Here is a 17,534-nt window from a genome sequence, read left to right on the forward strand (position 1 = left end):
ACAGACAGACAGACAGACAGACAGACAGACAGACAGACAGACAGACAGACAGACAGACAGACAGACAGACAGACAGACAGACAGACAGACAGACAGACAGACAGACGGACGGACAGACGGACAGACGGACAGACGGACAGACAGACAGACAGACAGACAGACAGACAGACAGACAGACAGACAGACGGACGGACGGACGGACGGACGGACGGACGGACGGACGGACGGACGGACGGACGGACGGACGGACGGACGGACGGACGGACGGACGGACGGACGGACGGACGGACGGACGGACGGACGGACGGACGGACAGACAGATAGACAGATAGATAGATAGATAGATAGATAGATAGATAGATAGATAGATAGATAGATAGATAGATAGATAGATAGATAGATAGATAGATAGATAGATAGATAGATAGATAGATAGATAGATAGATAATATGTATGGGTGTTTCACATACAATCTCCTTATTTATTTTGTCATGGGCCACCTCATTGCTTTTTGTGTTCCTATATTAATATCTTATTTTAGTTTCTGAAGCAGTCGACAGTTTGTTTTGTCTTCATTCATGACATTGTCACTGGCACTGATAGCTGTTGGTCAGGACGTATTTATCTGCAGTTGCCAGCTGCCAGCATCTGCTGGGCCATGCGTGCTTCCTGCCTTCAGCTGTGCCATCCCTCCGAGCCATTCATGGTAATTATCTTTTTCAGTTACGCATACCTTACCTGCCTGTTTTGAAAAATATTTTTTCAACATAGGCTCACTGCTGTGTTTAAAAATGCATGCAGAACTCTACATGCACTTTACAGCAGTACCTCAGCTTATAATTACATGAACTGAAAATTTGTGCGAAATATAGCCGCTCATGTAGCTCTTGACACTGCGCTGCTATTATAAAGGAGTTGAGCCTGCTTCAGGTGCAGTGACTATTCCACACCTGTTGCCTGTTATGCATGTGTGTCCTCTAAAAGGGTCGAAATGTTCGTTTATCTTTTTAAAAACATTGTGCTGTACAATAATACTTTAATGGTATTCCTTGTTTGTACATTGAAATGTCAGTCAGTAAAGTAACATTGTATGATGACACCAAATCTTGCGTGGCATAGCATCCTTGCAGCGTACTTGGCAAGCTCCTGTCAGCGCAGATGTATTGCTGGTTTATTGCTGTGGCATGTGGTTATACTGCACAGTTTGTACCTCTACGTTCTTGAAACTATCCTTGAAAAATTTAAAATTGGTTTTTGAGGCAAGGAAGTGACAGAGTAACTGTCTCAAATCTTGATAGGCACCTGAACCATGATGTAAGGGAAGGGATAAAGGAGGGAGTTAAAGAAGAAAAGAGGTGCCGTAGCAGAGGGCTGCAGAATAATTTCGGCCGCCTGGGGATCTTTAACCTGCACTGACATCAAACAGCACGCAGTTTAGCCTGTGTTCACTTGGGCCCACATAAAAAAAACGAGCAAACCTTGTTAGAACTAACATTTCATTGCACCAGCTACTTTGTAGTTTTGACTGCAGTGACCTGAAATCAACGGTTGTTTACTTTGCACAACCCACATACCCTGAACAAGATGTGATGATGCTAGACGAGGTGACCCTCTCTGCATAGCAGCGGGTTGGTTCAGGAAATGCGAAGACTCATGGAGAACCACTCAGTTATATTTGGTTTCATGTTATTGTAGTATTAGTGGTGAGTTGTAGTATAAGTGATGAATTCTTGTAAATGATTGAGGACATCAATACTCAGTGTGGAAATGAGAGCTAAATCAATACTTAATAATCAGGAAAGAGGCCTTTTTATGAAATGCAGTAAGGTACTGGAAGTCTTAACAGAATACACGTCGGCCAGGTCATGCACAGATATAGAGCAATTGAAAGAAATGGTTGGGAGAATAAGAAACGGGTTTATTGCCTTAGGCATGCACTCAGAAGTTACGAGCAGCGCCTTGCAGTATGCTCAAAAAGAAATTTTAAACTGCTTTGTCTTTGCTAAGCTGTCGGGCAAAGTGGGGTACACAATAAAAGGCTTAAAATTGAAAACAGTGCGGTGAACCACTCAGGAAAATAATAGGGTTAATGATAGGAGATCGGGAGAGAACTGAGTTGGTTGGAAATAAATGCGAATTAAAATCAGAGCGGGAATCATAAATGGACATAGGCAGGACATACATTTTTTAAAGAAGCTGACTATCCTTTTGGCTAGTGGAGTAGTTACTCACAGCAGGAAATTGTGCTCTTCTTCACTTCATTTTGTGGACATATGCTTTGTGTCTTACGTCTCTTGGCCTGCCATAAGCAGCATATGCTCATAATAAATTTTTACCTGTCTAATTATGTGGCATAGGGAGAATTGAACTATATAACCTCATCAATGCACACCCTCTCTGAAGTGAACTTTGTCAACCCCGTCAGTCACCAAATTGATGCATGTCACCCCAAATGGGAGCCGTCATGGTTGCTGAGTGGTTATTGTGCTTGGCTGCTGACGCGGAAGAGGCAGGTTCGATTCCAGCCAGTTTCGATTCCAGCTGTAGTAGTCTGATTTCAATGGAGACGAAATGCTAGAGGCCCAGGTACCGTGTGATATCAGCACACCTATAGAATTTTCCAGTCCTCTACAATAGCGCCTGTATAGACTGCGCCGCTTTGTGGCATTAAACCCTTTATAATCATGTAAAGTAATGGATACATCATTTCCAAAAATTCTTTAAATTTATTATTTTCTAAACGTTAACAATTTTATGCACATGTTTTCCTTCGTCTTTCCCTCTTATTTCCTTCCTCATGCTGATTAACAGGTCAGTGATTTTAAGTGCCAGCTAAATATTTTGCTCATTTCATTAGCAAACTTCTTCTGTCTCTCTCTATTGCTTTGCTATTTGTATCTGCAGTATAGTATTATGCAGAAATATGTCAAGCTTAGATCCAAGAGATATGGCGTGGATTTTAAGTTCTATAGTCAACCACACTGACATTACTTATTACGCTATCGAGGTTTTTTTTTACATGTGCTACCTGGTACAGAACTGATGTGGCCTACAGCGGTAAATATTGTTTGAATGTGCATAAATTGAATAGGAAGGCAAATTTACCATTTGCCTATGTGAATAGATTGGGCAATCATCATGTGCTCACAAAGCTCACAAACTTTTCTGTTTCCAAAACTTTCTGTAAAAGGCACTGACTCACTGAAATACACTGCATTTACTTTTGCCTAATCCTGATATTATTTACTGAAGATTGGTTTGAGGGAAAGTCCACTGAGCTCAAATGAGTGCACGACAGCTTGTCTTTGTCCAAAGTATTTGGAGAATAATGAATTTTGCTACCTGGCAAAGATAAAGCAAGGATGGCAGTGTTTTGTAATGTCCACAGGGCATTCTTCCAAAGCCCAGTATGCATGTAATTCCTTTCTTTTTGTGCAACATAAAACGTCTTCCCTTTACACTCATGGTTGAAACAAAATGCTGAATACTTCACCACTCAAAAAATAAAGGCCATTGTGCTGCTCTACAAAATATCAGGCTGCAGCGGTTGTTGCGAGGCAAATTCACTAGGTTGTCATCATCATCAGCCTAACACCCACTGCAGGGCAGACACCTTTCACATGTTTCTCCAAATAACCCTGTCCTTTGCCAGTTGCAGCCACCGTATCCCCACAAACTTCTTAATCTCATCCGCCCACCTAACTTTCTGCTGCCCCCTGCTACGTTTGCCTCCTCTTGGAATCCACTCCATTACTCTTAAGGACCACTGGTTATCTTGCCTTTGCATTACATCTCCTGCCCAAGCCCATTTCTTCCTCTTCATTTCGGCTACGATATCAGTAACCCACGTTTTTTTCACACCTATTTGTCAGGCTCCGCGTTTTTTTCTCACCTTTTCATCAAGCTGCAAGCCACTTGCATGCTCTACAAACCTATTTAAATTACAATATCCAGCAATTTTTCCATGGAGTGTGTAGTGCTAAACCAAAAAATAATACAAATAATAGCTGATGATCTGATAGAGCAACAGAATTCCAAGAGTTTGAGAAGGGCAGTGGGAAAACTAGCAAGGTGGGATAGTGAAATTCGACAAGCAGCGGACAGGGATCCTGAAACTTGTAGAGGACAGGCAAATTGGAGACTTATGGAAGGGGCTGTAGTCTTAAGTGCACCTACCTGAGCTTGTGATGCAGTGTATAGGGCCCTTTGTTTTTGAGTAAAACTGGTTTCTCCTGATGGTTGCATTCTAGAAAGATTCATCAAGATTGGGTCAAACCCAATTTCCGCGTGCAAATGTGTCTCTAAGAAAGTGTAGATTGATAATGCATGAAGCTAAAGAACCACTGGATAGTAGTGGATATGTCTCGTATTTCTTCGTAGCTATATTGTTTAAACAGTGCTGGCTATTTTAATTCCTTTTTAATGCTTACTGCTCGTCGAGTTGCATAAAATTTTAGGATAAATTGAAAACTGCAGGTAGATTTAATTACAATAATTATACCTGTACTTATGAAGCTCTGTTCGAAAAGAGGTCCACATTTTGTGCGCATGCTTTGAATTTGATTATTTTCACACTGAAAAATGGAGGACAGGTCTGCTGTGCGAGTTTTTTTTTGCAATGAAGCGAGAGCAAGTGGTGCGGAATGCTTGTTACTGTGTCACCCTGCCAATATTTTAGAACCCCTGGGACCACTGAGCTTGTGAGTATCCATGACTCAAAAGCTCGGAGCTGATTGCCCGTTTCTAGGTTGTCTGTATTAACCAGTGCAAGGCCAAGGGCTCATAGCTAACAAGCATTTGACACCATAGAACTAGATGCAGTCAGGCTGGGACTGTGCAGTATGTCAGTGTTAACGAGGTCGTGATAAATGAGGTTTACTCTGCGAAGCTAGTGTCAAATAATAATTGTTGTTATGGAAAATATCGTTTTTTCTTAGTCATTGCAGCAATGCAAGCATATCAAATCTGATATCTCTCACTCATCCCTCTTTTTTTCAGTTTCAAGGGACCAAGAGTTTCGTGGAAGTCGTGCAAGCCACAAAGTTGCGTGCGGCTTGAGCCAGCAACCAGGAGCAGGCTGGGAGTTTGCGAATTGCCAGTGGTATTCGCTCAGTCAAGCAGGCTTTACTGTAAGTACAGTGTTTTCGGCATAGCATTTCTTTGGGAAGTATGCATTGAGCTTGAATAGGACAAGCTGTCGGTCTAGTTGGTGCTGATCCTTTGTGGTTGACAGTGCTTAGAAACACAGACTGGGGTCAGAAAGAAAAAAATATGAGGGCACAGGTGCTGGCTACAGATTTATTCCAGAATCACCAAAACACTGCATATATAACCAAAACACAGGCGCCAACAGGTGGCAATTTTATGCACTCGTGGCAACAATAAGTGATATGACCAATAGTGGGAAAACAACACAAACTAGAAACAGAAAACCAGACTATAGAGCAGGGAAGAATGAAACTATAACAAGGTTAAAGGAACAGTTTTAGTTTTAAGCAAGTCATTTTTAAGACCACCAGCACGTGAAACAGTGGAACGGTTTGACCAAAATTTTTGAGTACTGGTCCGATAACACGGAACTAAAACCTACACAGAAACACAGATCAAGGGCAGTGAAATAAAAGCAAAATGGCAAGAAAAAACATGCGGTGAAAAGAAAATGGTGATTGGGCAAGCAAACAAGAATGGGTCTACAAAGGTGAAGTGAGCTAAAAAACTGAAAGAATAAAAGGGGAATAAATGCACTTGAGCAACAAAGGTGAAGCCAAGAATTAACATGGCTAAAGGAGGAAGATGAGCTACTGTAAAAACGAGAGAGATAAAATATCAAAAGATGAAATTCAATGAGTATGAAGGATAAAGCAAACAAAAATGCGAAAATAGAGTTGGCAGAAAAGTCAAGGCATGCAAGATGTTTATAAAACCAGGGCTAGGTCAAACAGATCCTGAAGAAAGGCAATCTTTTTTTCCGAGGGTGTTCTTGCCCATTAATCCTGGATTAATCCTGGAGCCTCAAAATCCCGGCGGCTCCCACCAGTTCGTCATGTCAGCTTATTCTGGTGCTTTTTTAACACAATGGCACTTTTTCGAACATGGGTGGCATGGCTTTTTTCAGTCACAGTTTTGGCAATGGACTTGCAGATTTAGAAGGACGGGGTTGTAGGCCAGTTGGTAGGAAATCGTGAGGAGCAAAACCGCAAAACAGGATGGGACAAAGGCAGGCGAAACACGGAAACACAAGGTGGTACGACAACTAAACATTTATTGAAGAAATGAGTGCTCATATGGATCAGTTGCGCATGTAATCTGCAAACAATCGTTGCAAAAACAACCTAGGGAGGGAAACAGAAATTCTAATTCTTTCTGAAAAATGGACACACAAGGCATGCTAACCCACCTATCTGGCTTCGACCTCAGGATGGCAACAGCCTTGAGAATTTCTTTCCAACTGGCCCTTTATTCATCCAATAATAATGTGCAGTTCAGTTGAGGATAACAGTCTTTACAACTGCGACAGTGAACGGGCAGGCAAGGTCGTCCGGGCCTACCCAAGGAATGCTAATACTCTTGCAAGGGAATGTTTCAGCATCTACCAATTTGGCCGGTATAGAATCGACCACAGCTGAGAGGAATCGAGTACAACACCCCCGTTGCACATGGCATGAGGCATTCAAAAAAGTACTGCAAACGGGCATGTTGTACGAGATTCCCCTCAGCTGTGGCCAGTTTTATATCGTCCCAAGTGGTAGATGTTTACACATTTGTTTGCAAGAGCATGCGTGTTCCTTGAGTAGACCCGGAGGCGTTTGCCGTCCCACTCACTGTCTCATTTGTAGACTGCTATCCCAAACTGAACTGCACACAGATTATTGAATGAAGAACGGAGCAGTTGGAACGAGAAATTATCGAAGCTGTTGCCATCTTGAGGTCGGAGCCAGATAAGTGTGTCAGCACACCTACTGTGTCCATTTTTCAGGAAAATTAGCGTTTCTGTCTGTGTTTCCCCCGGTTGTTTTTGTTTCATTTTTGAGCAGGTGATTGTCATATTTGCTTAGCTCCATGGTTGCCATTGAATTTTTTTGCCTCTTTACGATTCTTTGCACATTACACACGCGACTTGTCTATATAAGCCCTACTGTTCTTCAATAAATTTTCAGTTGTCAGTACGGCCTTGTGTTGTCACCTGCCTCTGTGCGATACAGTTCTGCGGTTTTGCTCTTCACGACTGGCAGATTCCTGAGAGATGTACCCGATAAATCAATCGTATGCTCCCTTATCCTTTCATTGATGCAAATGTATACCTTGCGGCAAGACAAAGGGATTGATTAAACGCCCTCCGTGCATGGCGCTAAGGGTTTTCTGTGCCGCGTGGTGCAGCGTCTTTTTTTTCATTTAGGATTCCACAACTGCGATAGGTGCTAGGGGGGTCAGAAAAGGCAATGCCTACTGCTGCTTTCTCTCCGATTTTCTTAAGGTTCTGTGAAATTTACCTTTAGAAAATTCGAGAGATAGAGTAGATGCTTTTTTTTTGCTGCCGCCCCCCCCCCCCCCATCACCTATCGCACCTCTAGGATCGTCAATGAAAAAGAAAAAAGAAACAGGCTGCACAGCATTGCACAGAAACCCTTAGCGGCATGCGCAAGAAGTGCTTGCTCAATCCCTTTTTCTTGCTGCAAGGTATACATTGGCATCAATGGAAGGCTAAGAGAGCATTACACTGATTTATCGGGTACATCTCTTAGGTACCTGCAAGTCCACTGCTGATAATGGGACCCAAAAAAGCCATGCTGCCCAAAGTTCGAAAAAGCCACTGTGTTAATAGAGCCCCGGAATAAGCTGACGCAATGCAATGGAGAAAGCCGCAGAGATTTTCAGGCTCCGGGGTGAATGTAAAGAACACGCTTGGTTTCAATCGGAGGATTGCCTTTCTTTGTGGACGTACTTGATCTAGCCCTGTTTCTACATGTGTGTTACATGCCTTGCCTCTTCCACCAACTTCCCTCTTTTCGTGTTTTTCCTTGATTTTTGCCTTCATACTGTTTATTGAATTTCACTTTTTTATATTTTATCTCTCGGCTTCACTGTACGTCATCTTCCACTTTTAACCATCTTAACTGTTGGCTTCACCTTTGTGGCTCATGCGCGTTTTTATTCCCCTTTTATCCTTTTAATTTTTAGCACATTTCACCTTCGCTTGTTGCTCAATTCTCGTTTGCTTACCCAATCACCATTTTGCTTCTATTGCGTGTTTTTCTTTCCATTTCTCCTTAATTTTTTTTTCACTGCACTTGGTTTGTGTTTGTGCGTAAGGTTTTCTAGTTCTATTTTATCAGACCAGTTCTTAAATATTCTTTCGGTCAAACCTATCCACTGTTGGCAGTCTTTTAAAAATGACTTGCTTATAAATTTTTCTCTCACCTTGTTCTGGTTGTATCCTGTGCGGTGTCCTCTGGTTTTTGCTTCTAGCTTTTGTTCTTTTTCCACTACTTCTCATACCACTTCTTGTTACCACGAGTGCATAAATCGCTGCCTGTTGGTGCCTGTGGTGTGGGTATTTATGCAGTATGTCGGCAATTCTGGAAAAGTTAGGTTCAGTGCCTGTGCCATCGTCTTTTTTGTTTCTGTCCCTTGTCTGTATGTCTGAGTGCTGTCAACCACAATCGGTGCATTGAGCTGACTGCTCTGCAGCTACCCATGTGTATGCATTGAAGTGGCTTCAAGAATAAAGAAGTACACAAAAAAATTGATTGCTTAGAATTTCTGGTATCTTTTTTAGGAAAACATTTGGTATTTAAAGGGCTAAGAGTGCTCTGAAAACCTAAAAAAAATATGTGCTTCTTGGGACCTTTCCTCAAATTTCACATCGCCTTTTAGCGTGATGCAAGACATTCAAGTTGTTACCCACAGTTTACTTTTTTGTTGCCCACTTATTGGCTGCCACCTTCTTTGGGAGGCAGTGTCATGGGGTATGGGAGACAATCTGATTTCTGTGCGTTGGCCTGAAGTGCAAGCTTTTGGATGTGGGGAGCAGGTTCACGGTGCCAACTTTTGGCTGTAACTACAGTTTGGCCATGACTGTTAGTCCTCTTCTCTGATGCAGTGTCATTTATGTAATGCATAATTTGATGATGAAGCAGTCTCAGGGGTCGCGGTGCTCAGCTGTTGACTTCAGACACAGGATCGATCCTGGCCGCGGCAGTCGCATTCTGATGGAGACAAAATGCTGGAAGCCTGTGTACTGTGCGATGTCAATGCACGTGAAAGAACCCCATGTGGATGAAATTATCAGAGCCCTTCACTATGCCATCCCTCATAGCCTGAGTCACTTGGGGCATTAAACCCCATAAACCCAAACCCATTTTGGTACTTCTCAGCTTCGCCGCTGGCCTCTGCAGGCCAGCGAAACCTTCCACAAGTTGACGAACGGCAGTTTTTTACACCATTCGTGGCAGTTTTTCATGCCATTCATAAATGCCTACTCAGCTACATCATTGGTGGCAAAGGTTGTCAGATGTGCAAGCGTTTCCTGTAGTTTTTCTCTGTTGCTTTCGTCGCGCAGCTTGCAAAAGATGTTTTGCCAGGCTAATAAACGGTTAGGTTCTTTGTGTTCTTAAGGTGGTGCAGCGTGATAAAACAGACACTTAATAGCCATGTCATCCTTTTTTGTAGCCAAAGGCAATTTTTCGCCTTATCCTCACCTTCATTTGCCGTTCATGCTTCCTCGAGGGACGGCGGTTGGAAGGCCTCTGGAGCAGCTCCTCGTCTGAAGAAATGCCGAGTGGCATTCTTCAATCCTAACTGCCCATCAAATGGAAGAGCAGTTGTTTTCTCCACTCCACAGAGTGGAGACGGAGTATCGAGTTGAGGCACACTTCTGAATTCGGCGGTTAGCCTTTCATAGGCAGCAGAGATGCACAGTAAACTTTATTTGTTGTTAATCTTCCAGATAAACACAAAAACCTCCTCATTCCTCATCAATGCACACTCTCTGTGTAAGGAACTTTGTCACTCCATTTTTCACCACTTTGATGTATGCCGTCCCAAATTCAGGGGCTGTATAATTTTTGAAATTTTGTTGAAATTGCTTGAATACCTTTGCAATTTACTGCACCTCTCTCCTGTTTTTCCCCCAAGTCCCAAACCTAGGCAGAGTGCAAGTGGGTTTTTAAACTGCAGCTAAATTTTGTTATTCATCAAAGGGCTTTTCTCTCTACTGCTTTGCTGGGTGTATATGAAGTATAATATTATGCACCAGTGTGTGAAGCTTTGTTCCCAGAGCTATTAGCCCGAGGTAGTAATTTTAGAGCATTGCGTTGCGTTCTGAGCCTGGTTACGTTTTCAGCCTCAGAGTTGTGCTGATTCCACGGATAGAACCCAAGACAGCAGCCTCCAATGCAGCAGTGTATCCCAGTAGTTGCCATGGGAGCCGAGGTGGTTACATAATGGAATAAAATAAGAGCAGGTGGCAGTGTGATGCTCGAGCACCACAGCTCGAAACTAAACTATATCGATCAGTATATGTATATCTGTCTGGCAGGCATTAAAGTCTGGCTGCTTAGTCTCGACATTCGTGTAAAATTTGTGGGTGAACCGTTTGGCATGAATGTACCAGATGGTGTCATACGATTCAGCCTGTCGTGCAGCATAAACTTACTAGTTAAGTTAGAGCCTATCTCGCAGCACGGATTCGAACTGACAACCTATGTTAGGTGTATGAATGCTCGTTATTGGATCACTGCCTCAGCATCTGCTCATTTTTTATATTCAACCACACTAACATTACTTATTACCCCATCTGTGCAGATTCCTTCTGGCACTATTTGAAGCTGAAGGGTTGCTCGGCTGAGGATCTCCAAAAGCGCCACAAGAAGGTCCCCCGCTACTTGGCACAGAATTGCTGTGACCTGCGGCGGTAAATAGCTGTTCAAGCCAATAGTCTCTTGTTATATGCATGAATAGATTGGGTAAGCTCATGTGCTTACAAAACTCGTAAACTTGACTGTATTTCCTAACTGTCTGTATGGTACACTTAGGCACTGGAATAACCTGCAAATCTCACTGGAATTTGCCTACTATAATGAGATACTGCTTTACCCAAGTTCTGCTTAAAGTTAGTTGACTACTCAGATGACGCACAGAAGATTATATTTATGAGCCAGACTGTTAACAGCACTTATGGACCACATTAGCAGACAGATAAAATCAAGGATCGGGAGTGTTTTGTAGTGTTCACGGGGCATTATTGAAGATAGCATCCTTGTGATTATTTTCTTGTGATCTAAAGTAAACGATCTTCCCTTTGCGCTCATGTTTTGAGACTGTTCTGAGACCGCGCGCAGCCAGGCTTTTCAGCGTGGAAGATTCGGCTTTAGACAAGGCAGGCGAGCGCTTTGTTCCTGCACGTTAAGTAGATGTCGGATCAATCTCGAAAAAATTATATGAACGACTCGCCAGGAATATGACTACTGCAACCCTTCGAAGATCTGCAGCACACAGTATACGGCCATGCCAGCGACATGTCTTTCTGTTCAAACTTTCTCTAGAACCGCTGTCACTACGCAGAAGCAGGCAGCAGTATCTATCTGTACTAAGAATTCGTATCTTAAAGGAAAAAAGAAAGCGCAAGGTTCACCTTCGGCACGATTTCTGCAGTGATGTGCGTTCTGCTGGCTGACAGTACACCGCTTGCTTGGTGTTGTAGGCCTAACCTGTGCTTTACTCAAGCTGTAGCGGGAAGCGCTTTTGAACTAGCCACCAGCGATCACACAAATGTCTACTCTTTTTACCGCCTCTACAATAACTTTATGGTGGTATGAACGTGCAGTTTATTTCCCCAACGTCTTCGTAAGTGAAGCGCGCGGAAAAACGGGCCAGGCGGACCGCCTCGCACTGATAGATGCGGGTTTCATGCACGGACTCAGTCTCAGCCGTCGGCAGAACCAGTCATTACAGGCCATGATGCACTTGGTCACACGTTGCATGCACGTCTGCATCTTGATTTCTTGGTTGACGTCACTTCTGTCAATAAAGTGCTCTGCATGCCAATGTCTCTCCCATTCCGGACGGTTCCCGCCAGCCATCGTATGAAGCGGGGTGTGCATATTCTTCAGTTGTATAATTGACGCTTTTAATGCATTATTCTTATGGGTTTACGTCGGGCACGTGCCAATTTGATGTTAAATGTGGATCGTTGCATGAAAGGGGAATGCATATTGAAGATTCCACTGTATGACTTTTGTAACATTTGCATGCATTTGTTGTGTATGTATACTATATATATCACTGTTCTTTTTCTTCACCTAGGACAGTCTGAACAAGAGAGACCTGCTGAAGAAAAATTCTGTATATATGTAAATAAATAGTCAATTTGCTCCAAGTGAGGTGTGTTTGTGCCTGGCTGTACGGCAGGAATGCATGGAATATTCAGAGTCAGACTGCTGCTCTGTAGTTGCATATTAATTGACAAATAAAACGTACTTGGTAATGACTACAGGAATACAACACACTACACAAATGCACTACAGAAGGCAGACTACAGAGATACGACACTACAGAATTACGTCACTACAAAAATACAACACTACAGAAGACAGACTACACAAATACTACACTACAGAAGACAGACTACAGAAATACTACACTACAGAAGAGAGGCTACAGAAATACGACACTACAGACTACAGAAGACAGAGTACACAAATACTACATGCCCAAAATACGACAGACTACAGAAGTTTTCTGTCGTAAATTCCTGTAGTGCGTTTTGACTGGGAGCGTTTTTTTTTTAAATTTCAGTGACCTCGATTATCCCCCGTACAAACTTTTCTGTGCCAACTGTCTAGCACAATGCAGCACGGGAATTCCGCCTCACAGCATTCAGGATCTGGCAAACGATGGCAGACGCGACAGTGAATCATCAGATTCCCCATGTTAGCTTTCTTCACATCATAACCCTGGTCTTTTAACCTCCCATTGGCACCTCTGCCAGTTTTTTACTAAAGTTGATAACATTAACCAGATGGTTCAACTTTAAATTAATACATAGTTTCTTGGCTCTGGTCATTGCTATCAACAAATGAGCTGCTGTGGTACACTTGAACTCAGAATTAACTGCCTCCGCGGCCTTGGAATGAAAGACGCCTTTAGACATTACCACAAAACCACCCTCTTTATCAGCAGTTAAATGCGAAAGGCCCCACCGTCTCAAACCCGTTACAGTTCAGCCTGCGGGCAAGTTCCTGACGTGGTTCAAACCACGTCATCGCGTCAACCAACACCCCCTGAAACACACCTGTCACGCTCAGGTCCAGGCACGGAAAGGCAACACGTCGAAGTACGGCAAACAGCGCCAGAATAGCCCTCTTCCAAAGAACAATGGCAAATTTTGGTCCGTATATGCTTCAAGCAGCAGACGAGGCAGCAACTCAGCGTCGACGTTGTGCACCTTGTTTTATTTATTTATTTATTTTATTTTATTTATGTACATACTGCAGACCATGGTTAGGTCCAAGCAGGAAGGGCAGGTGCACAAAAAGCAAAATTATAGCAACAGAAATACAACAATACAGCAAAGATAATGTAGTAAAACAACAATACAGCAATGCAAGACAAAGCAGAAAAAAATACATAATACGCAATATCAAAAAAGATGGCTGAGGAACGCGTCTGATTTTCAGGGTTGATTAGGTTCGGTTAATGAGTTCCAGTCGGATATGGTGCGTGGGAAAAAGGAAAACTTGAACGAGTTAGTACGGGCAAAGTATGGTTTTAAAAGAGCTTTGTGATAGTGTCTTGTATTCCGTGTTGGCATTGGGGAAAGATAAGCAGAAGGGTCAAGTCTGAGTTTATTGTTAAGAAGTAATGAAAGAAAATCTAAACGAAAATTTCGTCTTCTTACCTGTAGTTCTTCAATACCGTTAGCATGCATCAAGTCTGAGGGTGAGTCAGTGGGTAGATATTTTGAATATATGAATCTAATTGCTTTCCTTTGAATGTTCTCGAGCTTATATATGTTAGACTTAGTATACGGGTCCCAAATTATGCAAGCATATTCAAGCTTGGGTCTAATTAGAGTATTATAACCTAAGAGCTTAACGTTAGCGGCGGCGTTTCGAAGTTTATGCCTTATATAACAGAGATTACGGAATGCGAGTGAACAGATGTTATCTATGTGAGAGTTCCAAGAAAGGTTATTAGTAAGTGTTACACCCAAGTACTTTACGGACGCTACTTGTTGCAATGGTGATGATTCTAATTTATATACATATTCTAGACCGTTTATCTTGTTAGTTATGCGAAGAAAAACGCTTTTATCTGCGTTCAGTGTCATGTCCCAGCGCTTGCACCACTGTACAATATTAGTAAGCGTATTTTGTAGGTCACTCTGATCGTTTTCATTGCTAACATCGCGAAAAAGGACACAGTCATCAGCATATAATCGAATATGTACGCCAGGGCAAACTTCATCGATGATGTCGTTAATGTATATTAGAAATAGTAGTGGCCCCAGTACGCTTCCCTGTGGCACACCTGATGTGACTGGGAGACAGCCAGACTGGTGCCGACCGATTGAAACATGTTGACTCCGGTTAGTTAAATAATCATTTATCCACAGGCAGTCCTGCCTTGGCTTCTCTGCTCCGGGCTAGTGAGCGCGAAGTGGCTGCAAAGCGGCATTCCAGATGGCTTCCGTCACCTGCTCAACGGTGCATGACACCGTGAACCAGTCACTTGCTGGCTTGTTTTCAGGCACAAGTGTCTGAAAACAAACTGTACACCTTCAGTTTTGAGTTGCTGCCTCCTCTGGTCCTTGATGTACTTATGGACCAAACTTTTCCATTCCTCCGAAGAGAACTATTCTGGAGATGCTTGCCATAGTTTGAAGAGTTGCCTTTTCCGCGCCCGGACCTGAGTGTGACAGGTGTGTTTCAGGGGGCTTCGATGCAGTGTCACGGTTTGAACCCAGTGTTAGGAACTTGCCCACAGGCCAAACTGTGTCGTATTTAAGAGAGCGGGCCCTCTTTCTTTTAACTGCTGATAAACAGGGTGGTTTTGTGGTCATGTCGAAAGGTGCTTTCAGTCCAAGACCACAGATGCAGCATATTCTGAGTTTGAGTGCCACTTACTATCAGATTTGTTAAAAGCAATGTCCAGTGTCAAGAAACTACGTAATAATCTAGAATTGAACCATATGGCTAATGCGATCAACTCCACCAAGAACAATTATCCAGCTATTTTATTTACCGTAAAGACGCATAAAGTTGAGAGCTCCTTGAGGGTCGCAGTTTCAGAAAACGAAACCTGGCAGAAACAAGTTGCTTTCTCTTTGCAACAGAAAATTAAGTTGCTCAGCATTGATGACTCCCCTCGCATAAAATCTGCGTTACAGAAAGTAACGCAGTTTCTACACAATAACTCTTGCACCAGTTTCGTGGGGTGCTATGTTGATATCAATGATTTATATTACACCATCCCTCACTCAGGAATAATAACGTGTTGAAGAATCCATTGACCTACATGGAGCAGTGGCATTCCGAACGTCTCAGGCGTTCTGGTGAATAATTTTGTTGCACTTCTAAGCCCATACTTTCAGTCCACCTTTGTTACATTTCAAAACAGCTTGTTTTGGCAAAGAAACTGTATTAGCGCTGCTGTTACGTCACATATTACAGGGGCCCCAATCCTGATGAAGCATTGTCTAAGGTGATAGAGGAGTTCAATCAAAGCCTCAGTCCGCTTTGAATCACCACTGAAAATATAGAGGATACGTCATTACGTTTTTTTGGATCTCATTCCTGGGGGCCACTCTTGTTGGGTTTACGAGTAAAGGGCAAACAAGCCACTTTTACTGTTTCTTTTGGCTTACTCGAAGCTGGTGAAGAGCTATCGCTAGCCTTTGATTCAAAAATGCCTTGATGAAATCCTTAGTACCTGTCATGGCATCCAGTTTTGCCCAGCTCATATGCCGTTTGTACAGCACTGGATATTCAGAACCTTTGTTAGTGTCTGCAGCCGATAGCTTTAAGCAGAAGATGACACACTCCGGTTGTGCCCCAGTCGAGACTGTAACTCCCAACAGGAAGGTTGTACGTACCTGTTCCCTAAATCCACAATTCATTGCACTGGTTAAAGAAAATAGGCAGTCGAGTTGGTGTTGCTGTTTTCTGCACACCTATGAAGCTTCAGTACCTGTGTAAGCAGTCAACCGAGATCAGCCGTCACAGTCGCTTCGTGCACTGCACAGAAGACATAGTGTGTTCGATCCCCTTGAAATGCGGCTGTGTTTACATTGGACAAACAGGCAGGTGTGCCACTGAGAGGTTAAAAGTTCACCAAGACAATTTGAAGAAAGCTTGCAAGAAAAATTTGTTGATTCACTGTCGCGATTGCTACCGTTTGCCAGATCCTGAACGCTGTGAACCGGAATTCACGTGCTGCATTGTGCCCGACAGACAAAGAAAAGTTTTTGAGGGAGATAATCGAGGCCTCTGAAATTTCAAAAAACTGCAATCACTGCATTAGCAAAATTTTTATCGCTCCCTAAGGAAAAGTTCACGCTCTTAAATTCTTCATAATCAGGTTTTGGTTTGTTTTCAACACACGCAATGTGGTTGACACAAGGCGCCCTTTTGTTCATTGTTTTTAGACCCTAATTTTGACATGCTTTCCAATACACCTTGTTGAAAGTCAGCACTCATGCCGTCGCATTTATTCCTTCCTCGTCGTTGTCTTGTTTGCGTTGTTTTGTCACAGCGTACTGACATCCTTTCCCAGCTCTAGGGTTAATGATATGAAGAAACCTTAACAAGATTTAGCTCCATATGCTTGGAGCATGTTACGATACATGCTGCTGGCACCACAAAGGCGCTCGAGTTTATCAGGAGATGCCTTGGCCTGTGTGCTCTTGCCATGCTGCACAGTTTATGAACAGAAATTTTGATTCCAAACTGAAATATTCTTTAGCTCTTTCAAATTTGTGCCAAACTGCTTCAAGCTATGCCACCAACTCCCTTTAGTCCAACAGTGACACTCAGTACAGCATATGTGCAATCAGTCATATCACTTGACCATCAGGCATTCCTGCATAAAAGGGGAAATCACTCGTTGAGGCGTATTTCATATACTCTACAATACTTTTGCACAACATTGTTAACTTTTACTGCCCCGCCTCAAACCAGGACGCCATTTTTTTTATTCGAGCTGTTTGCCATTAGGCATAATGAAAAGGGGAAGAGTTATAAAAAGGAGTGCAAACAAGCCTCGCTTAAAAAGAGGCAAAAGTTCGCGATAAAGCGATTATCATGAGACCACTTGCGACAGTCGTCTGTGACGTCCCATCCCAGGCCTACCTTTCTTAGGAAGCGTCGTCTCACGGAAGCTGTAGCCGGGCAAATCCACAGCAAGTGTTTTTCGTCACACTGGTCGGGCGCAGCACCACCACTAATTCAAGAAATTTTTCCTGTTGCCATTGAAGAATAAATTTGCTACCTCACCACATTTTAATTCCATGTGGTCCCTCAAAATTAAGGATATAA

General features: G+C 42.9%; 1 long non-coding RNA gene across 1 annotated transcript; it reads left to right on the forward strand.

Moving 5' to 3' along the window:
- Positions 1–630: 630 nt before the first annotated feature.
- Positions 631–10,872, forward strand: LOC149355703 (uncharacterized). The gene is made up of 3 exons (XR_016289745.1): positions 631–706; positions 4,999–5,129; positions 10,804–10,872. It is a non-coding gene; the product is annotated as an uncharacterized LOC149355703 (long non-coding RNA).
- The last annotated feature ends 6,662 nt before the right edge of the window (positions 10,873–17,534 follow it).

This window comes from Amblyomma mixtum, chromosome 3 (assembly GCF_055824585.1).
Source record: "Amblyomma mixtum isolate Tamu chromosome 3, ASM5582458v1, whole genome shotgun sequence".
Classification (NCBI taxonomy): Eukaryota; Metazoa; Arthropoda; class Arachnida; order Ixodida; family Ixodidae; genus Amblyomma; species Amblyomma mixtum.